This window comes from Canis lupus, chromosome 4 (assembly GCF_048164855.1).
Source record: "Canis lupus baileyi chromosome 4, mCanLup2.hap1, whole genome shotgun sequence".
Classification (NCBI taxonomy): Eukaryota; Metazoa; Chordata; class Mammalia; order Carnivora; family Canidae; genus Canis; species Canis lupus.
The window spans coordinates 16340237-16361332 of NC_132841.1; the positions used below are offsets into that span (position 1 = coordinate 16340237).

Consider the following 21096-nt stretch of genomic DNA (forward strand, 5'->3'; position numbering starts at 1 on the left):
CTGTAGCAAATGTGGAGAGTTGAAGCTGGAAACCCAGAAGTGGGGGAGAGGAAAGGGATGGCTGAGCCGGACTCTGAGGACTGGTGCAGGATTTGGGGACAATTAGAGAAAGGGCCAGGGACGGAGTCACCTCAGTGAGGGCTTTCCCTCTCTCCCTGCACCTGCCAGCTTACTTCCAGAGAGATGGCGCGATGTCTGTAGAGCTGATCGACCTGCTGAATGGTTGGTCCTCAGCCTCTAGTGTGGTCCTGGAAGTTCTCCTGGGTCTTGACTTCAGTTTGCCACGCTGCCCTGTTGGCCCCAGGGCCCTCCAGTCACAAGGGTGGAGTTGCTGGCCTGGTGACTGTTCACCAGTAGAACAGGGATAGCCATCAGTGCAATTGAATGGGGCCACCCAACTGGACTGGGGGCGGATTACACAGTGCTTGAATTTTCGCTCTGCCGTTTCTGTGCCTGTGAATCATGAAGTCTTGGGCAGTTGTAGTCAAGGCTTTACATCGTCGAGTCCCCCTCAGTTGGAGAGAGTGAGTCAGAGTCAGGTTGATGTCTGTATCAGTGAGATGCAGGGAGAAGAGTTGCAGGAGAGCCCACAGGTAAGGGGTGTTAGGGACTGGGGGAGGAGAGGGATGGATTCTGTGCCAAGGGAAAAATGATTGAAGTCAGTGATTTCCTAACTGGGTTTTGCATCAGAATCAGTTAGAAAAAGTATAAAAAAGAAAACAGTGCATATATTCCTTGGCTCCACTCCAGACTGAAGAAATTGGATTCTCTAGGATTAGGGTCTGTATTTTTATTATGATCCTCAGGCAGTTCTTATGCCCTGTAGTGGCCAATCAAGCTTGGAAAACCCTGATTTAAATAGAGTCCAATCAAATAATTCCCACATCACAAATGAGAGGGTTAGAGGAGCTCGGCATGTTGCTTTGCTGGCTATCTGCCCTGTTGGTAAAGGGAGTGAGCAGGTAATATGCTAGGTGGTTAATTATATTGGCATTTATTCATTCTGAAATGTTTACAAAAGTAATTAGAAGTCAAATTAGGTTTGATGCTCAGTGACCTTTAAGGAAAGGCTTGGCTTCAAACAACCAAAAAAAAAAAAAAAAAAAAAAAAAGAAAGAAAGAAAAAAATGCTTATTTCAAAGGTTAATCAGAGCAAAACACAGCATGATTAGCTGGGATCTCCAGCATGCAAAAGTAGGGTGTTATTTGACATTAAGGATGAGAGGAAATGGAGATCACTTCTGGGTTGTTGTTTTTCTGGATTGATTGAGAATGTGAGAGCCACCTTCTTAGAAATAAGAATCCCTCTCAGTATGAGCCTAGAGGGGAAAAGGTGTTCTGAGAAGATATGCTGATCAAGTCTTCCTAGATCCGAATCTTTCTTGACTAGCCTAGCAGTTTTCAACTTTTTGCCTGTCCTGCTGGGAAGATCTTTTCAACTGTGAATTCAGAGGTCTTGCTCTAATGGGGAAGCATCACCAAACTGGACCTCTGTCTATTCTTACCTCAAGGCCTAGAGACTATCATCCCACCTTCCAATGGTGCTAGGTCCTCGCCTCTCTATGCAATTACTTTCTCCCTAGCCAGGGATGGGTATCCAGGATCCCAGGGTGCATTTTCCTGACAGTGGAGTTCAGGCTGACCAGCTATGTGATTTTAGGCAAGCTTCCCAGCCCTTCTCTATTCCTCTTTTGCCTTTCTAGATCCATTTTCCACCTTGTCCTATGCCCTGGGAGACTTCTTCTTCTTTTTTTTTTAATTTTTATTTATTTATGATAGTCACAGAGAGAGAGAGAGAGAGAGAGAGAGAGAGGCAGAGACATAGGCAGAGGGAGAAGCAGGCTCCATGCACTGGGAGCCCGACGTGGGATTTGATCCCGCGTCTCCAGGATCAGGCCCTGGGCCAAAGGCAGGCGCTAAACCACTGCGCCACCCAGGGATCCCCCTTGGGAGACTTCTATAAACTGCATCATGTGGACTTCCTTGCCAGCTGACTTCCTGCTGGGTTCAGCCAGTACGGGGAAGGAATGTCCCTTACCTGCTTGTTTGGGTTGCCCTGGACCTAGGAAGAGCCCTCCTTGCCAGCCTCACCTCCACCTCTGGGCCTTTCTCTGAGCTCCCTTTGCACCTTCCTTCCCAGAGGCAGTGATGGCCTCATCCACTGGTGGTATTTCCTTGACCTTGGAGAACCTCTGTAAATAATACCTTTAAGAGAGTCTCTTCAGTTCAACACTTTGAGGGATCTGTTTATTTTATTTTATTTTTTTACATTTGCTTTTATTTAAGTCTGATTGGCCAACATACAGTGTAACACCCAGGCTCATCCCATCAAGTGCCTTCCTCAGTACCCGTCACCCAGTTACCATCCCCCCCCCACCTCCCCTTCTACAACCCTTTGTTTGTTTCCCAGAGTTAAGAGTCTCTCATGGTTTGTCTCCCTCTAATTTTTCTCACTCAGTTCCCCTCCTTTGAGGAAAACTGTTTTAAATCTGAGTCCTGCCTGATGGACTTTTAAAAAAGTTATCAAGTGGGGGAAGCAAACCTTCCCCTGTCTGCCTTGGTGTAGTTATGCAGATAACTATGAGATCTATTTGGGGAGTGTGCTTCAGAAGTGGAAGTGTTCTAATGTGGAGTGGCATCGGAGTTACTGCTATGTGGCTCCAAATAATGTCTGACACATCTCATAACCCTATGGCATTTTGGAGTTTTCAATATTTGATATTTACGTAGTAAATTCTCGATTAAGTCAGAGAGCAGGAAGTGGGGAGACGACGACAAGACTGTTTTCCTCCTTTCAAGTATGTAGACTCACCATGTTTTTGGAAGATAACAGAAGTGCCTGGTTTTATTGTCTTTGTTATTTATAGATATTACTTCCAGATTCTGGTAATAGGTTGGGGTATATATATATATATATATATATATATATATACACATATATACACACATATCTATCTTAGTTTTCAGGTTGCATTAACTTTTGGTTTATGTTTGGGTTCTATAGATATTTTGTTTAAAGTTAGGAGAAGCTATGTCAAGGATTACTGGAAAGACTTCATTTTAGCCTAAAAACCTCGAAAGCACAAGTTTTTAAATGGCTACACACATTATGTCATAATTTGTTTAACCATTGCCCCATTGTTAGATAACCACATTGTTTCCAGTTTTGCTCTTTGATGAATAGTGCTAGAGTGACCACTCTGGCGCTTTGAGTAGTGTGCACATCGTTCAACAATGCTAGGCACTGCTCAGTTCAGGTCCTCGTGGATGCTGCAGTAAATGAGGCAAAGCCCTACTGTCATGAACTCACATTCTAGTTGGGGAGAGAGAGAAAATAAAGAAACAATTGAATGAGAAGGGTAAGGCGGGGGAAGGGAGATAGATAATGGAATGCCTGTTTAAATAGGGCAATCACCAAAAGCCCTTCTCATATGGTGATCTGAATGATATAAGGGAGCAAGCCAGGCAGATCTCCGGGGGAAGGGCATGCCTGACAGAGGGAATGGCAAGTGCAAAGGTCTGGAGGCAGGAATGTGCTTGGTGTGCTTGGGGAACAGTAAGGAAGTCAGTGGGACTCAGAGGAATGAGTCAGGGGCAGTAGTAAGAGCTGAAGTCAGAAGCAGAACTGGGGGCAAGATCTTGAAGAGTCTTATAGGCCATTGGAAGGGTTCTGATTGGTGATGGGAGACCCTGGAGAGATTGGAGCAGAGGAGTGACAGGATCAGACTTTGACTTAAAAGGCTTTTTTTTTTTTTTTTTTTGATTAGAGAGAGAGAGAGAGCGAGTGCAGGGAGAGGGACGAGTAGATAGGGCATTGAGTGCAGAGACATGGGACTCGATCTCATGACCCTGAGATCATAACCCTGAAATCAGGACCTGAGCAGAAATCAAGAATCAGACGCTTAACTGACTGAGCCATCCAGGTGCCCCTAAAAAGGCTCTTTTGATTGCTGTGTGAAAGCTGCTTTGAAGGGGGCAAGGGTAGAGTGGGAGGTGACAGGAGGCCTTGGGAATAATCTGGGGAGAGGTGATGGTGGCTTGGATGAGGGTTGTCACAGTGGAGGTCATGAGGAAGGTGGATTGGGGTGTATTTTAAAGGCAGGGGTGGAGAGTTTAACCATGGCTCGAAGCAGAGTATGAAAGGAAAGAGTTAAGGGTGACCCTGGGCTTTGCCCTGAGTAATGGTGATTGAAGGATAAACAGATGAATGTTTTGTTAGGGCAGGAGTTTTCAGTCCAGGGCAATTTTGCCCACCCGGGAGACATTTGGCAGATAGCCTGGTGTCACAATTGGAGTGGAGGATGTGTAGGCAGAAGCCAGGGATGCTCTAGACCACCCACAATGTGTAGGAAAGCACCCCACACCCCATAAAGCATTATCTGCCCCCAAAATGTCAATAATGCTGAGACTGAGAAACCCAGTGTTAGAAAAATCACTTTTTTTTTTCTTTTCTCAGCCTCTTTCTTCTCTTGGCTTTATTCTCTTCCTCTAGATGGTAGGTTTCTTTGCCATGTCTGGTACAAGTTAGGAAATGATTGGTCCACGTGTCCTCCCTCTGTCCCACCAAATGTGAACTTTAAACTCTTCCACATTCAACTCACTATACATGGTCTCTGTTTCAATTCCACACTTTTAGCCAAGAGAATTTCCTTGGCCTGGGCATTTTCTCTGTTCAATCAGGCATGTCAGAGGCAGGCCCACATGGGTCCCCGTCTATTTAACAAAGATGGTAGGAAAGATATTCTGGGAAAGAATGAAGGTCAGATAAGAAAATTAACTGGAGTGTCTCTTGTATGAACTTGGAAAATTCAACCTGAAGACTTGACTCCTGGGGGCCTTGCACAGCCCATACAGCCATCTAGGCCCCATCCTTTAAAATTAGCAGGGGAGGGAAACCACAAGAGAGGGGTGATGGCTAAGGATCTCCCAGGCCATATTCCAAATCTGGATCCCCACTGAACTGGACATAAAAGAGAAGGCTGCTTGCTGTGTTTTCCCCTTCTCTTTTTAATTGAATTTGAATCCAGCATATCTTCAGAGGAAATCATCTGGAGCAACAAACACTCATTGCTAGTGACTGGCATGAAAAGTAATAGTGGAGAGAAAGCATGGAATACACTGTGCATTTATTGTGACATATGGTTCTCCTCCTGGATTTTCATTGACTTTATTATCCAGGCAGGAACTTGTTTTCATAGAGAAAGGGGTGTTCTGCAGATGGCAGCATATTGGAATCATTGTCAAAAAGAGGAGAGATGATATCAGCCTCGTATTGAATCAAACATTCAGTTAAGAATTAGTCTGAGATAATTTTTCCATGCAGTAATGAGCATTTTAATATTTCCAGCCTGCTGTTCCACATGACTAATGCACTTCTCACAAAGGGATGTCTCTGGGGGCCTTAGAATCGGGCTAATAACAACTGTGGTAGGGACAGGATGATGATGGTGAGGAGAGAGGTAGCTCAGGGATGTGCTGGAGGACTCCCAGCGTGGGCAAAGCAGGAGACTGTGGTGACCAGAATGACTTGCTTACTCCTCCCACCCACTGGAAGTAGCTGCATTTCTCAGATCAGTGAGTTAAAGCTTTGAAAGTCCCTGTCTACAGGTCCCTTCATGTCATAGCCTGTGTCAATACTTCATTCTTCCTATGTTTTTTTTATTTTATTATTTTTTATTTTTTTACATTTTTATTTATTTATGATAGTCACACAGAGAGAGAGAGAGAGAGGCAGAGACACAGGCAGAGGGAGAAGCAGGCTCCATGCACCGGGAGCCTGACGTGGGATTCGATCCCGGGTCTCCAGGATCGCGCCCTGGGCCAAAGGCAGGCGCCAAACCGCTGCGCCACCCAGGGATCCCTCATTCTTCCTATGAATGAATAATATTCCACTGTGTGGATGTCTCACAGTTTATTTAATCCATTTATTAGTTGATGGACAATTGTGTTGTCTCTAGTGTTTGGCTGCTGGGAGTGATGCTGCTGCAAATATTCATGTGTAGGCCGTGTGTGCTTGAGCCCTAGCTGGTCACCTTATAGAGACAATGGCTCTGGAAGTCTGCCATGATCGGCCTTCTTCTCTCTTCCCTCTTCTTCCTGCCACAGTGGATTGCTCTCTCCACTCTCGAGATCTTGTGCATCTTTCCATTATTAGACTTTGTTGCAGTCTAGTATGATGTTTTCCTTGTCATCCCACCTGTCACCTCTGTGAAAGCAAGGACTGTGTCTAATTCTAAGCTAGTTTTACGTCTTAATTGCTGGCTTTCCAGTTATGGCCTTTAGAGACAATGGGTTTTTCTATTGTACTTCATTTATTTATTTATGTTTTTATTTAAATTAATTAAATTAAATTAATTACATTTAGTTAAATTAACATGCAGTGTAATATTAGTTTAAAGTATAGAAACTAATATCAGAAACACAATATCCAGTGCTCATCACAATTGCCCTCCTTAATACCCATCACCCATTTAACCCACCCACCCCTCGCCCTGTATCTTACTCTTTAAAGGAATTTCAGGGAATGAATTTGTCCTAAAAATTCCACATCTTTTTCTCTAGTGTCCATGGGTCCTTTTTTGGCCATGGCCTACTCAAAGGTGGCTGGAATCTGTCGACCTTGTTCATTCATGGTGAACCAGAAGGAAGCAGCAGGGGGATTCAGAAAATCAGATATTTTTTCCCCCTCATATTTATGATGTTAAACAATCTTTTTGTGTCTCTCTTATTTTTTTCTTTTCTGAGCTCTGAAGGAGGGGGAGCACCTAATGGAGCTCCTTGTGGGGAGGTTCATTCAGTGAAGCATTGGCATAGGTGGCTAATAAACATCATTTAAGGGTGGGGCTATGACCAGTGGGAAACTTCCTGAGGCTGGCAGGCGACAGTGTTGTTGTTGTTGATGACACAGTTGGACTTTCTCTTGAGCATCTGCTCTGCTGGAGCTGACATCTTCTGTATTTTTTACAGGAAATGACCAGATCTTTCTTTAGTAGCTCAGGGCTCTGTGTCCTCACCATGGCTTTTGAAGATGATGCAGCCAAGTGACGAAGGTCATGTCAACTGCAGTGAGTCCTCTGACAGGAGGACTTCTGAGCTGTCATGGCCATGGCTGCTGCTCCTTGCTGTTGGATCACTGTGTCCTCCTCAGTCCTTATAACAATAGGAGACCCTGGAAGGTTTGGCATAGGGAAGTGACATGATCAAACTTTGATATAAGAGGCTCTTTGGGTTGCTGTATGGAAGATGCTCTGAAGGGGACAATGGCAGAGCAGGGTGACCAGTTAGGAGGCTTTGATGATGAGATGATAGTGGCTTGGATGAGGGTTGTTGTGGTGGAGGTCATGAGGAGTAGTTGGATTGTGGGTATATTTTGAAGGTAGAGGTAGCAGAGTTTAATCATGGCTGTAAGCAGGGTGTGTATGAAAGAAAGGAGTTAAGGATGACTCTTGAGTTTTGCCCCAAGTAATGGTTGAAGGATAAATAAATCAATGTCTTGTTAGGTCAGGTATTCTTATGCTTATGTGCCCTCCCATAGCACTCACCTCCCATTTTGAGGCTGCTCATTTGCTGGCTTGTAGACTCACTAGTCTGCATGGTCCTGGACAATCAGGATTTTGTTTCAGCTCCATGCCGACACTGCTGGGTGCTCTGTAGGTTCTCAGGGATTGTTTTGGAGTGGGCCACTTCCCGGCATCCCTTTAGGGCTTGCTGAGGGCGTAGATAAAACAGGGGGAGGCTCTCTGGGTGTGGGAAACAAGTAGGTGCGAGTGTGGAATGAGACTGGAGGCCTCGGTACACTTTGGCTTAGAGAGAGGCAATCCTGGAATTTATTTATTTTTAATTTATTTTTATTTTTAATTTTTAAAAAAAGATTTTATTTATTTATTTGAGAGAGAGGGACAAGGATAGCAACAGAGAGTATGAGCTGAGCTGGGGAGGAGAGGGAGAAACAGGCTCCCCACTGAGCAGGGACCCAGATGTGGGGCTCCATCCCAGGCCCCCAAGATCATGACTTGAGCTGAAGCCAGATGCTTAACTGACTGAGCCACTCAGGCACCCACAATCCTGGAAATTACACTTTTGTTCTTATGAGGTTGTCCAAACAGCCTTTATGTTTAAATGGTCTTCTAGTTGGATGGTATCTCTCTGTCTGTACTTGGGCTGCTAGGCCTTTGCATAGGGCTTCTCAGGTGAGTTCCAGCTCTGAACTTTTAGAAAAGGCATGTGGCTTCAAAATTATTTTCTTCTCCTGATTTGAAATTGCCTCAGCTTGTTGAAATCACCTTAGAGGACCTACTTTTTTCTGCCCAAATAATAAATCCCTGGCCATGTGTTGCATTTGATACTTTCCCAAGTGCTTTCAAAGAATTCTTTCATGGAGCTGAGGCTGTGTTTTCTCCTTCTGTCATCGCAAGTGCTGACAGGACACTGCCTACCTGGACGATGCAGCTACATCTAACTTCAGCGAGGATGTGGCAACATTTGCTTTTCCATTTTTACAAATAAAGCAACCAGTGTTATGGAGGCAACGGCTATTTAGAGCCACATATGGGTTTTCTTAGTCTTTTTTCACAATGCCACTCATTTCCAATCACATTGCTGATAATGTGTTGACCATACGTGACTGCTTAAATAGTTCATATATTCTGGTAAGAAATCTGTTCCTGTCTTGCTCTCTCTTTGGATTTCCTTTGCCTGCCTTTGAGAATGAACAGCCAGGTAATCAAATCAGTGAGGCATCTCTATAAAAAAGCCAAACCAAACCCCCAAATAAACGAAGGTGATGTTTATCTATGGGTTTTGAGAGAATCCAACCACAGGGGTGCTAACAGACCAAATAACATGGAATTCCAAGGCTCAGAAGCCCTGTCATTCTATCACACCGCAGCACGAGGAACCTTTCATGTGCCTGGGACACTAGAAATAACTAATTGGATTTTTTCCTTCTCTTATAGGTGCTTACTGGGGATACCATTCACCCCGCAATTAATGCAAACCTGGTTAGGGAGTAGTGCCATCTCTTCTGCTCTATCTCTGCATCCTTAGCGACTGTAAGCCTCATGAGGTCATGTCTTCTAGGTCTCTACCAACTTCACGGTGTCTCTCCTGGGGTAAACCCCAGCGAAGAGCTGCTTTTGAATATTTACAGGTGTACCCCATTTTATTGCACTTTGCTTTATTGTGCTTCGTAGCTGTTGCTTTTTTTTTTTTTTCCCCACAAGTGGCAGGTTTGGGATTAGTCTGCCGTTGAGCAAGTCTGTTGGAGCAATTTTTCCAGCAGCACTTGCTCACTTTGTGTCTCTGTGTCCTATTTTGGTAGTTCTCACAATATTTGAAGTTTTCCATTATTATTATATTTGTTATGGTGATCTGGGGTCAGTGATGATGACTTGCTGAAAGCTCAGATGATGGTTAGCATTTTTTAGCCATTGAGTGTTTTTTTTTTTTATTAAGGTATGTACATTGTTCTGTGTTCTGTGTGTGGTTTTTTTTTTTTTTTTAGATATAATGCTATTGTGTACTTAGTAGACTACAGCATGGTGTAAACATAACTTTTATATGCACTGGGAAACCAAAGATTTCATTTGACTCACTTTATTGTGATATTTGTTTTATTGCAGTGGTCTGGAACTGAACCCACAATATCTCCAAGGTGTTCCTGTGTATTTCCATATGAATATTCTACCTTCAGTTCAAATTCTGTATGAGTTAAGTTAGTCTCCTCTTTGTTTTAAAATAAATTTAAGACAAACCATAGGAGACTCTTGGCTATGGGAAACAGAATTGCTGGAGGGGAGGTGGATAGGGGGATGGGGTAGCTGGGTGATTGGCATTTAGGAGGGCACGTGATGGGATGAGAACTGGGTGTTGTATGCAACTGATGAATCACTGAACCCTACTGCTGAAACTAGTAATATACTGTATGTTAATTGAATTTAAATAAAGAAAATAAAATAGATTTAAGTCAGCTTACGTGGATGTCACATGTCAAGATAACATAAATTAGAGAAAAGTAGGGAAAAATGAAGAAAGGGTAGGGCCATAAAGTGGGGCCGCCATGAGGCGTGGAGGCTACAGGTGAACTGCAGATGTAGCTTTAGCTGATAGGAAACCAAAGGGTTACATAGTCCATTGTCCATGTGCTAAATAAAGCAAGCCAGCTTCTCAGGAGGAGCACACCACTGGATCCTAAGAGCCTAAAGGGATTTCCTAAAGGCTACCCATGAGACTCACAGCTCTCTGCTGGCCTGGGCTCCCCAAGGGATAGATATTTGAGTACAGAGAGGCATAGATGGACTGCACAGCTTTCAAACAGTCCTTCATATATTTTATTGGTCTCAGCTGAGCTTTTGTTCAAATGCAGTTTATTTTTAAGAGAACATATCCATCTTGCTCCCAAATGAACTCTCCCTTCTGCTTCTCTTTTTCTGACAGAAAGCTAAAATCATGCAGCCATGTAAGTCTGCATGATTCGAGCTGCCCAGGACTCCTTTGCTTATTTCTTCTCATATCCAACCAGCTGTTAAAATCTGCTTTCTTCAATTCTACTCCTCTCCTCCTCTCCCTCCTCCCTCTCTCCTGACCTCCTTCCCTCCCTCCCTCTCTCCTTCCCTTCTTTCCTTCATCTCTCACCATGTACCAGAAGCTGACTACGCAGATGAAGGCATGATGTTAAATATATGTACTGGTTGGCAAGGGGACCGGCCAACCAGAAGGAATATCAGCTTTGGCACCGGAGCAGTGTTCTCAAAGCCTTCTGTGCCATGCATGAAGACACAAACTCTATTTGCTGAGTTGGGGAAGAGGGTGGTTTTGGGGAGTTCTGGGAGAGGGCTGGGCACAGGGGTGAGTGAGTGTGGTTTCCAGTAAGGGGCTGCTTACTCACAAGTGGAGAAGTGTTTCAGTATTTTTCACAGCTGATGCACCTGCACTGGTGGATGCTGGCGCATATCAGCCCTGGGTGGATGGGGTCGCAAAGAGGACTCTGCCCTGGTTCCTATCCTAGAGGAAACTGGAGTTCACTACTTCAGAATGCATTTCAGAAACATCCTTTCCTCTGTCTATGCCACAACTGTAATTTAGACCCTCACGGTCTCAGGCTCCATCGACTACAATTACCTCTTAACCGGTAACTCAAACTGAATTTTAATTTCTTTCCTCTTTTATTTTTGCTTTCCAATGTTTCCTGTATGTGCTGCTAGAGATTGTTCCCTAAAAATACTGCTTTTATCACACTATTACCTTCAACTCCAAAACTGTTAATGGCTTTTCTCTCCTTTCTAGGATAATATTCACACTCCCTAGCTTGGCATGTGGGGCCTTCTGGTTTACACCCGTAGCACTGCATCAAGGAATATGGTGTCACAGAAGGACCAGCTATAGTCTCCTCTGTTCTTAGGTAGCTTAAAATGGGCAGTGAAAGTGTGGAAGAGATATGTGTCATGACTATTATGTAGAAAAAGCAAATGTGGGAAACAGGTGATGATGGGGTGTGGGGTGGGGCAGGCTGGTGTCATTAATAGGATTGGACAGTCAAGGAGTCAAGTCACTTTCAATCTGACTTCTCTTGGTGAGCCAAGAGCAATGGATTCCTGGGTGCAGGCCCCTGATTCTGGGTGGTTGAACCTGGGAAGGATGAGGGAGGCTTGTCAACCTGAAGATGAAACTTGTTATACTTTCTGACCTGCAAATCCAGGATGCAAAGGCTTTCCAAAGTTTCGGTGCCCTGAGTAAGATTCAAATGGGGCAGTGCCAATGTGTTTGAGACCTACTGTCACATATCTTACTACCTTCCTCAGAATGTTACCCTCAACTCTCAGTGGGCATCTGGCTGTCCTGGGCCTGACTGGCTTCACAAGAGAAGCTCTGCGGGGAGTGACTGAGGACTTTTCTCTGAGCTGTTCTTTAAGACCAAGTTTGGCTCCCAAGTGCTTGGGCTTAGGCCAGAAGAAATCATTCCTACCTACTACGAACTGATTACTCAGTGCGTCAATCTTAGAGGCAGGGTTGTAGGGCTACCAGAATCTTGACTCTTTCCACTTTATGGCTTTGCCCTGCTGGAGCTAATACTTTTTGGGAGTGTGGGCAGAACAAGGATCTTCCGTGGGCTTTATCTGCCACCTTGGGAAGGGGACTTTTAAATCTCTAAGCCCCAATGGTATTTCTATTTGTTAATGAAGATGGTTGAATGTTCATGTGCCTTGAGGGACAGGGATGCCCTTCTCCAGCAGAAGTGCTGGTATTTCATGACTGAGTGACGATAGCAAAAGTCTCGAGCTCCCCAGTCATATATCTCTGCATTAACTTCAGTGCCTTTTTTGGTTTTAGACATTGAAGGTCCTTTTAGAGAGGGCATCCCGCTCTTACTTGCCAGTATCCTCACTATTAGCCCTAGTGTACTTCAATCATCTATGCCGTTACTGTTTGGGATTTGAATTGTCATGAGATTTAAAATAAAATAGTGCATATAGGGTGCTTAGTGCAGTGATGGACACATTTTAGGAGCTCAATAAATCGTCACTACCATAATGATTCTCATTGAATTGGGAATATCCTATAATCACAAAATAGGCCCTCAATCCACATTAGTTATTTAGATGAGTATCACCTGGCAAGAGTGGGGAGCTGGGGTCCAGGTCAGAGAAGTTTTCAAACAGGGAAGGGAGTGAAGGGCCTGATATACGTATATGACTGTGTACCCAGAGGACATCCTGAGCATCTGAAGGACTAAGGCAAAGTTCAGCAAATTAAGACCCATGGGCCAAATCCAGCCCTTCTTGTCTCTGTCTAACCTGAAAATAATGTTCTTTAACAGCTTCAAATGGTTGAAAAAAATCTAAAGAAGAATGATGTTTTGCAAAATACGTGAAAATTGTATTAATTCAAATTTTAGGGCTCATAAATAAAGTTTTGTTGGCACACAGACGTGCCCACTTGTTTATGCATGGTCAGTGGTTGCTTTCACTCTGTGACCGCAGAGTTGAGTAGTAACACCAGAGATGGTATGGCTCCCAGGCTGAAAATATTTCTACCTAAGGGCCTTTCATAGTAAAAGTTTTCCTCGTTCTATGGCAGAGTGATTTAAGAGAGGGAGGTGAAGGAAAACTCAAACATACTTCACTCAGTTCACAAAGCTTCCAAAGGGAGGCCCTGCTGACTTGGGCCAAGAAATTAGATTTTGTCCTGTTTCGATTCAGTTTAGTGAATACTCACTGAAGGCTCCCGATATGAAAGACATTGCCCTGGGTACAAAGAATTACCCTCTGCCCTTGGAAACATCACAATATTATAAGGTAATGGAATTATGGGCAGAGCTGTGGAATCATCTAGATTTAGTTTCAAATCCTGGCTCCATCACTTTATTAGTTGTGTGTTCTGCTGGTTATCTTCTTTTTGCTTTTCTTCTCTTTGCTGCCCTGATCTGTGGCTGGGGAAGGTGATCCATGGATTTTACCAGTGAACTCCCTTGCCATTCAGCTTCCAGGTGGTTTTGGCCAATGGGAGGTTTGAGCAAGAAATCAGATGGTAGGAGCTAAGGGAGTCAAGATATTTATTCTCCTACTCTCCTTGCCAGTTGGGGGTGTTTGGCTGCATGGCTCCCATTGGAAGGCCATTTGCATATAGCTACTCTTTCTGCTGGGTACTGATAACTACTCTTCCCTCTTTCCCTTGGGCTTTGGGTTGTAATAGGTGCTAAAGTCAATAGCTCAGGCTGTTGCAATAGCCCTCATTGGTTCTTAAACATTACCCAAGCATTTATAAATAGTTCAAGTGAGCTTTAGCTTCTTCATCTGTAAAATTAGGATATCACATGAGTTGTTGTGATCACAAAATATATAAGCTCCTACACAGTGTCTGGGCATGCAGTAGGGGCTCAGCAAATACTATTTATCTTCTGCTTTTCTTAAGAGTTTATGGTCTCTTAAGGGAGATGAGCCAGAGGCTACAAAAAAAACTTAAGCCAAATTAGAGTCGTAGTTTAGGGATTATTAGGAAAGGACAAATTTGTAAAAATAGTTTGTAAGTAAAACTAGCAGGATTTAGATGTATGGGGTCGGGGGTGGTGGACTGGGGGTAAGCTTAAGTGTTTTGTTTGGGTTATTGTGTGGGTGGTGGCATCATGACAGAGATATTGTAGGAGGAGTTCCCAGATTAGTGAAAAGGATTATGAATCCATTAGGACAAGTGAAATTTGAAATGCCTGTGGTATGGCCACAGGATAGTGTGAAATAGGAGTTTGGCTGGGAGGCACTGGAGCAGGGTCTGTGCAGGAGAGGAGCCTTTAAGAATCACCAATGTGAAAAAAAAAAAAAAAAGAATCACCAATGTGCAGGGGAATAGTTAAGAGTCAAAGAGGTTGATGGGACATGGGTTCGATGGGAAGACAAGATGCTTTAATGGCAAAAGGACTAAATTGGAAGCCAAGTGACCTCACTTCATGCTTTGGCTTACTGTTTAACCTTGGAGACAATACTTCACTATGTTAAGATTCTGTTTTCTCAGCAAATAAGGAGGTTGGACTAGGTGGTATCTATGATGCTATAGGATTTGCCGTCTAATTGGGAGGTAAACCATGAAATAAGCAGAAATTAATGATTGTATTTTCAAGAGCCAAATGGACAAGAGCCTCTAGAGACCCATGGTCTTCCTAATTAATGACTATTGTTTAGTGAGAAGGTACAGAAAAATGTCTAAGGCACAGTTTCATGGAATTATAATAATAATTGTAATAACAATGGCCAGCATCCATTGAGTGCTTACTGTGCTAGGTATGACTCTATGGGCTTCACGGGTATTATCATTTTTTTTTTTTTAAAGACGTTGCTTATTTATGAGAGAGAGAGAGAAGGAGAAAGAGCAGGTGAGCATGAGGTGGGGGAAGGGCAAAGGGAGAGGTTAGAAGCAGACTCCCCACTGAGCAGGGAGCCTGACATGGGGCTCCATCCCAGAATCCCAGGATCATGACCTGAGCCGAAGGCAGATGCAATACCAGGGTGCCTGAGCCATCCAGGCACCTCGGTATTGACATTTAATATTCACAGCAGTCGTGTGAACTGGGGGTGATTTGGAGGCCTCCATTTTACAGATAATAAAAATAAGGCAATAGAGAGATTAAACATCCCACTCAGAGTCATAAAGGTGAAGGAATCCAGAGTCCAAGCATTGAATCCCAAACTTTTTATTCACAGAGAAAACTGAGCTCTGGGGAAATGCCAGTCAGCAGTACACACCTTGGAACTAGTAATGATTTCAAGTTAACCATAATTATAAGAGAGGCGGAGTCAGGAAACAGACTTGTCAGTTATCTTTACCAGTTGTAGGAATCTGTGTTGATTATTAGTATTTTTTTTTTTACTACATTTTGCTAAATTTATTTTTGATCAGTGCATTTTGGTAAAAAATTTAAAAATTACATATGAACACACATAACTGTGTGTATTCACACACACATATATTTAATGCACTCATATATTAATGTATACAAATTCCATCTTTTGTGTACCTTATCTCCTCCCCCCTCCCCCAAGAATTAACTTTTTCTGAATTGTTTTTGGCTACAAACTTGGCTACTTTTCTCAATGAGAGTAGGTGAAGATGGATGAAACTTACCCTTGTGAGTACCGTTTGGATACTGTTGAAGTCATTGCTTATTTACAGTCTATAATGTCCCTTTTCTGAGGACTTCTCAGGTAAAATTCTCTTGTGTTCTTGTTAATATTAATTATAATCTTTAAAGCAAACACTTTAGTTTTTCATAGAGGCTTTAACAAAGCAAACGATCGAGTGCTTCTTTTTAGCTTGAAAGTTTAAGAGCCAAATCTGTGGTCAATGGGCAGCATGAGTGCTATGCATTTGTTTTAGCTTTATTCTTGCTCCCACTTTATGATCCTCTGTTAACTTTTTTTTTTTTTTTGCCTGCTTTTACCTTATGGCATCTTGTTGCAATTTACGTTACTATACTCAGAAACTAGGCAGAGTTTAAGTAAACTATATGCCCGCATGTCGACCCTGTGGCATGTGCACATTTGTATACATAGTGCAGTTTGGGTTCTCCAGGAGACCAGAGCTGGCTCACCAGCATAGGGACCATTAAGTTTCCGTAACCACTCAGCATACTGGCTGATAACAAAGAGGTCACCAAAAAGAAACTGATAATTAGGAGGATTATCACAACCATCAATTCACAAATCCCTTTGATGAGTGTTGGTTGCACTTAACGACTCACTGCAGATCGAGTCACATGGCCTTTCAGCAGTAATATGAGCTTAGGAAGCATTAATGTAATGATGACAATGAGTAAACAATCATCTTCATAATGATAACAATTTGATCCAGGCAGGAGGGAAAATATTCCTGGCTGAGCTCGCTTGACTGTGACAGGAGATGGGAAGTCAGAAGCTGGTTGAGGCAATGAAAGGGCTGATGGGGTTAGAAATTATCGAAGACATGAGCTTAAGAAACATGGAGTTGTGGTGAGGGTGGGAATGTGTGTGTAGGATTGACTCATGTTATGGTGAGAGCTGGGCTCAGAGTGAGGAGTGAGGGAGGCAATACACTGGAGTGTGCAAGAGGATAGGTGCTCGAGTCAGACAGGCTCTGTTGCGCCCTGACTGTGTGACCTTGGGCAAGTCACTTGACCCCTGTGTGTCTCAGTTCCTGATCTGGAAAAGCATGATCAAAAAGTACCTACTCCAGGGGCTTCAGGGTGGCCCAGTCGGTTAAGCATCCTATTATTGATTTATGCTTGGTCCTGTCTCAGGGTTGTGAGATCAAGCTCAGTCTGGAATCTGCTTGGGATTCTCTCTCCCTGGCTGTCTCTCTCTCAAATAAAATAAATCTTGAAAAAAAAGAAAAAGAGAAAAAACTCACAGTACCTATTCCATAGTGTTGTTGAGGGATATCATGATAAAGTCATAAAGTGCTTGGGTCAGTGCTTGGTGCCCTGTGGGAGTATAACTGGTAGTGCTTATGGTAGGCCCTAAGACAGAGAAGGCAAAGATTCTCAGGCTTCTCAGGGGATTGCACTGCCTTTCGAAAGTGGGAATGTCATTGTGGGAGCCATGTTATGTTATTTAAGCAACATAGAGTTTATTGTCTCTATTATGCATTGCATGCTATATTTCAGTTTAAAAAATATTTATTTATTTGAGAGAAAGAAAGAGTGTGTGTGCATGAGCAGGGGGAGGGGCAAAGGGAGAGGGTGAAGCAGATTCTCTGTGGAGCAGGGCTCTATCCCATGATTCTGAGATCACAACCTGAGCCAAAGGCAGACATTGAACCCACTGAGGCGCCCCAGTGCCTGACATTCTATTTTATATCATGTTCTTATTGTTTTTTCTCCCTGTGTAGATTGCTTTGCATCACATGTAGCCTGGATGAAATATCTAACATAGTAGAGTTTCAATAAATCCTCAGTGACTTCTATTGAAAGATGCACTGAATATTTTGAGACAATGAAGAAATTAGTGAGCTTGAAATTTCAAATGAAAGTATTACCATGAAAATGCCAATAATAATAGTAAACATAAGTTTGTATGGTATTTTTGACCTGTCTCAACCATTTCTTAAATATATGAATTCTCATAAACTCTGTGAGGTGGACAACATGCTACAAATGGCCCATTTTACTGATGAGGAAATATGTGGCTTAGAGATTCAGGCCTGTGCCACTGTGAGAAAGCTCGAGTGAGAATCCAGATCTTCAGACACCTCCAACAAAGAAATTGTTTTCCATACTGCTTTGGTGTTAGGAAACCTGAGATCTGTGATTCACTGATCATTAACTTCTCTGGAGTTTGTCTCCATCACCTGTAACAAGAAGGAGATTACAAAGTGATTTTCCCAGGGTTGCAGAAGAATGCATGCTTGTGCATAGCAGGCTGATGCGAGAAGGGGAGTGGGGAGAGAAAAGTGAGTGATTGAGATCCAGGTTCCACCTGAAGGGGGCATTTGCTCACCAGTTCTAGCTGATGGTTGGCAGCAAGGAGATAGAGGTCCAAAGTGGCCAAAAATTTTTTATTTTTATTGAAATAGAATTAACATGCATGTTATATTAGTTTTAGGTATATAATATATTGATTCAACAATTCTGTATATTACTCAGTGCTCACTAAGTATAGTCACCATTTATGTTTTTTTTTTTTTAAGATTTTTAAAAAATTTATTAATTCATGAGAGACATACAGAGAGAGAGAGGCAGAGACACAGGCAGAGGGAGAAGCAGGACAATCCCTGGACCCCGGGATCACACCCTGAGCCAAAGGCAGATGCTCAACTGCTGAGCCACCCAGACATCCCACCATTAATGATTTTTTAAAAGAAAAGCCCCAAATGTGGCTTTTTATGTGACTCTCGCCATTTTAAGTATGGATAGCTAATTCAAATTAAAAGCAAACAGGGATCCCTGGGTGGCGCAGCGGTTTGGCGCCTGCCTTTGGCCCAGGGCGCGATCCTGGAGACCCGGGATCGAATCCCACATCAGGCTCCCGGTGCATGGAGCCTGCTTCTCCCTCTGCCTGTGTCTCTGCCTCTCTCTCTCTGTGACTATCATAAATAAATAAAAATTTAAAAAAAAAAAAAACAAAACAAAACAAATTAAAAGCAAACAAATTGCAAGGATCACATTAAAAACTGTATGGGTTAAATCAGACCCAAGCTGGCAGCTGGCCACTCCTATATCAGATGAATTTTCAAGGTCCCTTTCAGCTCTAGATGCAAAAAGCCCAGTAGCTTCTTGCTGAAAGGTGGGAAGCCATTTATCTCCACTCATCATTGAAACTTATCATCTCTGTTTCCATCAGAGAATATTCATTGGGACCCGGGCGGGGGGTGGGGGGGTGGGTGATGCCACCCTGAGCCTTCAGGTTCTCACACAGAGGGGATGGAATTACCATGCCACACTGTCGTGAGTGACAGATGTAGATGCAGGGGAGAGAAAAGCAGACCTAGGTTTAATTATGTAAATCTATGACTAGGCTTTAATAAGGCACTGCAATAAAACTGTCATAACTGCCAAGTTTAGGAAATAGGATGAGCAAAGTTTTCACTCCTGGCACTATATTTGGGAAGAAAAAAAGGAAGAAAAAATGCAGAAGAGTTGGCTCTTCTTTGAAAACCTTCAGAAACACATCAGGGATTCCTGAGCTTCTTGCTCCTGCCAGGCAGCATTTGCGGTGACAACTAGTGCTGAGAGCCCAGCAGCCCACACACAACTCCTTGGGAAAGGAGAGAGCTGAAGTTTCAAGGTTGGTGTCTTCTAACGAGATCTCAGTGAGACAGAACTTTCTATCATCACCTGCCAGTTCTTTCTCAAACTAGTCAGCCCCTCTTTTGCCTCACAACCATGCTTCTGCTGCCTGTTTTTGGAATGTGCCAGACAGCAACGGGGGGGTTGGTAGTGGCGGAACAGGTAGTGGGGGTGGGCATTTTCTTCCCTAGCAGGTGGTGGGAGCTAGATGATGCTACCTTTATTTTAACCTTCCAAACACATATTTGTTTTTCTTCTTTTCTTGTTTTTTTTTTTCAACATATTTTTAGTATTAAAAAAACCCCTCCCTATCTTGATAATATAGGGCTAGGATTTTCAAGGCCAGGGCTCCGTTGGGCATGAACTATCAGACACCCACTCTGAGGAGCTAGGCCAAAAGGGCTCATAGGAAAGGAATTCCCAGAGCAGTTCTGCACTTTATAGTATAGATGTCCTGAGCTCAGCTTAGATTAGATCTTTTTCCAGTGAAGAAAACAAAAAGGGCAAACCACTCTCCCATTTCTTCACCAAATAACCAAATAAGTTGCATGGAAAGAGAGGGAGGAAGAGCGAAACAGAGAAAGATTATGAATGAAAAGTCTTCCGAGCCATATCGGTCAATGAAATGTTCATGGACCTTATCTGGATCCCGAATTAAACAAACTATTATAAATTTACATGCCAATTAGAGAATATTAGGGATTAGTAAGGAATTATTATTATAGTTGTTTTATGTGATAATGATTTTGTGGTTCTGTTTTTAAAAGAGTCTTTATCTTTTAGAGATGCATGTCGTGGTGTTTATGGAGAAGATGACATAATGTCTGGGATTTTTAAGAAAGTAATTTGGGAAGGGAAGAGTCCAATGTGGGCTATATCCAGCTGTACTCACTGGCAAGAGCTGACTGTTAGATTTTTAGGCACTTTGTGAGCTACTTGGTAAAGAGTCATTAAAAATTAAATTCTGTAAGCCCCATTTAAGTAAAATATATTCTTATAGAGGTAATAAATACAACGTTTCACTTCCTGGGTATTTTATTACAATTGTTATTATCTATGCTCTTGAAATGATTGCATCTAATGTTCCTAGATGGTGGGAATGCGATATAACTGTGTGCTCCTATGCATTCCTTCTCAATCCCCATTCAGTATCAGTATGTTGGTAACTTGAAATTAGAGAAATCCCCAAATACTACAAATCCAGAATTTCTTTGGGGAGAGTTAGTTGTTATGTGTCTACTACCACCCCACTGGAGAAGTGGAAGGGTTTGGGTGAAACAAGACTCCTCACGAGTTGATAATTGCCTTAAAATGGAGTGAAAGGGAAGTGGGGGCTCATTAATTATTCTCTCCACCCTTGGAGAAGTGAAGGTTGCAGGATGAGGGAATCAGACAGGTAACGGAGACCCTATGGTGCAAAGGAAAGAGCAGTGGTCACAAGGACATGAATTCCTTGACCGGCTCTGCTCTCAATGAAATGTGGGACCTGAGGAAGTCAGATAGGGCCTTTGGGTCTTGCTGTGCCTGAAACATAGCTTGTAGTTAATAAAGGATTGTGGTATTCATGGCTATCGGGTGAGTACAAGGATGAGCTAAATTATAGGTGGGATTGTGGGAACATATTAAAGAAGGAATACCAAATGAGAGAATTTGTCCTTCATGACTGATTTCCATGTATTCTAGATGACAGCCTCTGAGTGACTCTCCCAGAAGCTTTTTCTCTAGAGTAATTTGAGCTTCTTGGCTCATGATGATGGATCCTTCTGGGGAGAGAATTATTTCTGATTACAGAAGGAACTATAGTACAGAAGCTGAAACAGAAAGTAGAAATAGCCCATTGACTGATGAGT

The 21096-nt window shown here is 43.0% G+C and overlaps 1 long non-coding RNA gene across 4 annotated transcripts in view; it reads left to right on the plus strand.

The window, feature by feature from the left end:
• The window catches only part of LOC140631502 (uncharacterized), a 351199-nt gene that overhangs the window by 14390 nt on the left and 315713 nt on the right, over positions 1–21096 (plus strand). Inside the window, exon 1 of one of the 4 annotated variants that reach the window (XR_012029048.1) lies at positions 19106–19244. The exons of the other annotated variants lie outside the window; for them this stretch is intronic. This is a non-coding gene — a long non-coding RNA (uncharacterized lncRNA). Of the gene's footprint in view, positions 1–19105; positions 19245–21096 lie in introns of those variants that run through there. 4 annotated transcript variants of the gene reach the window in all.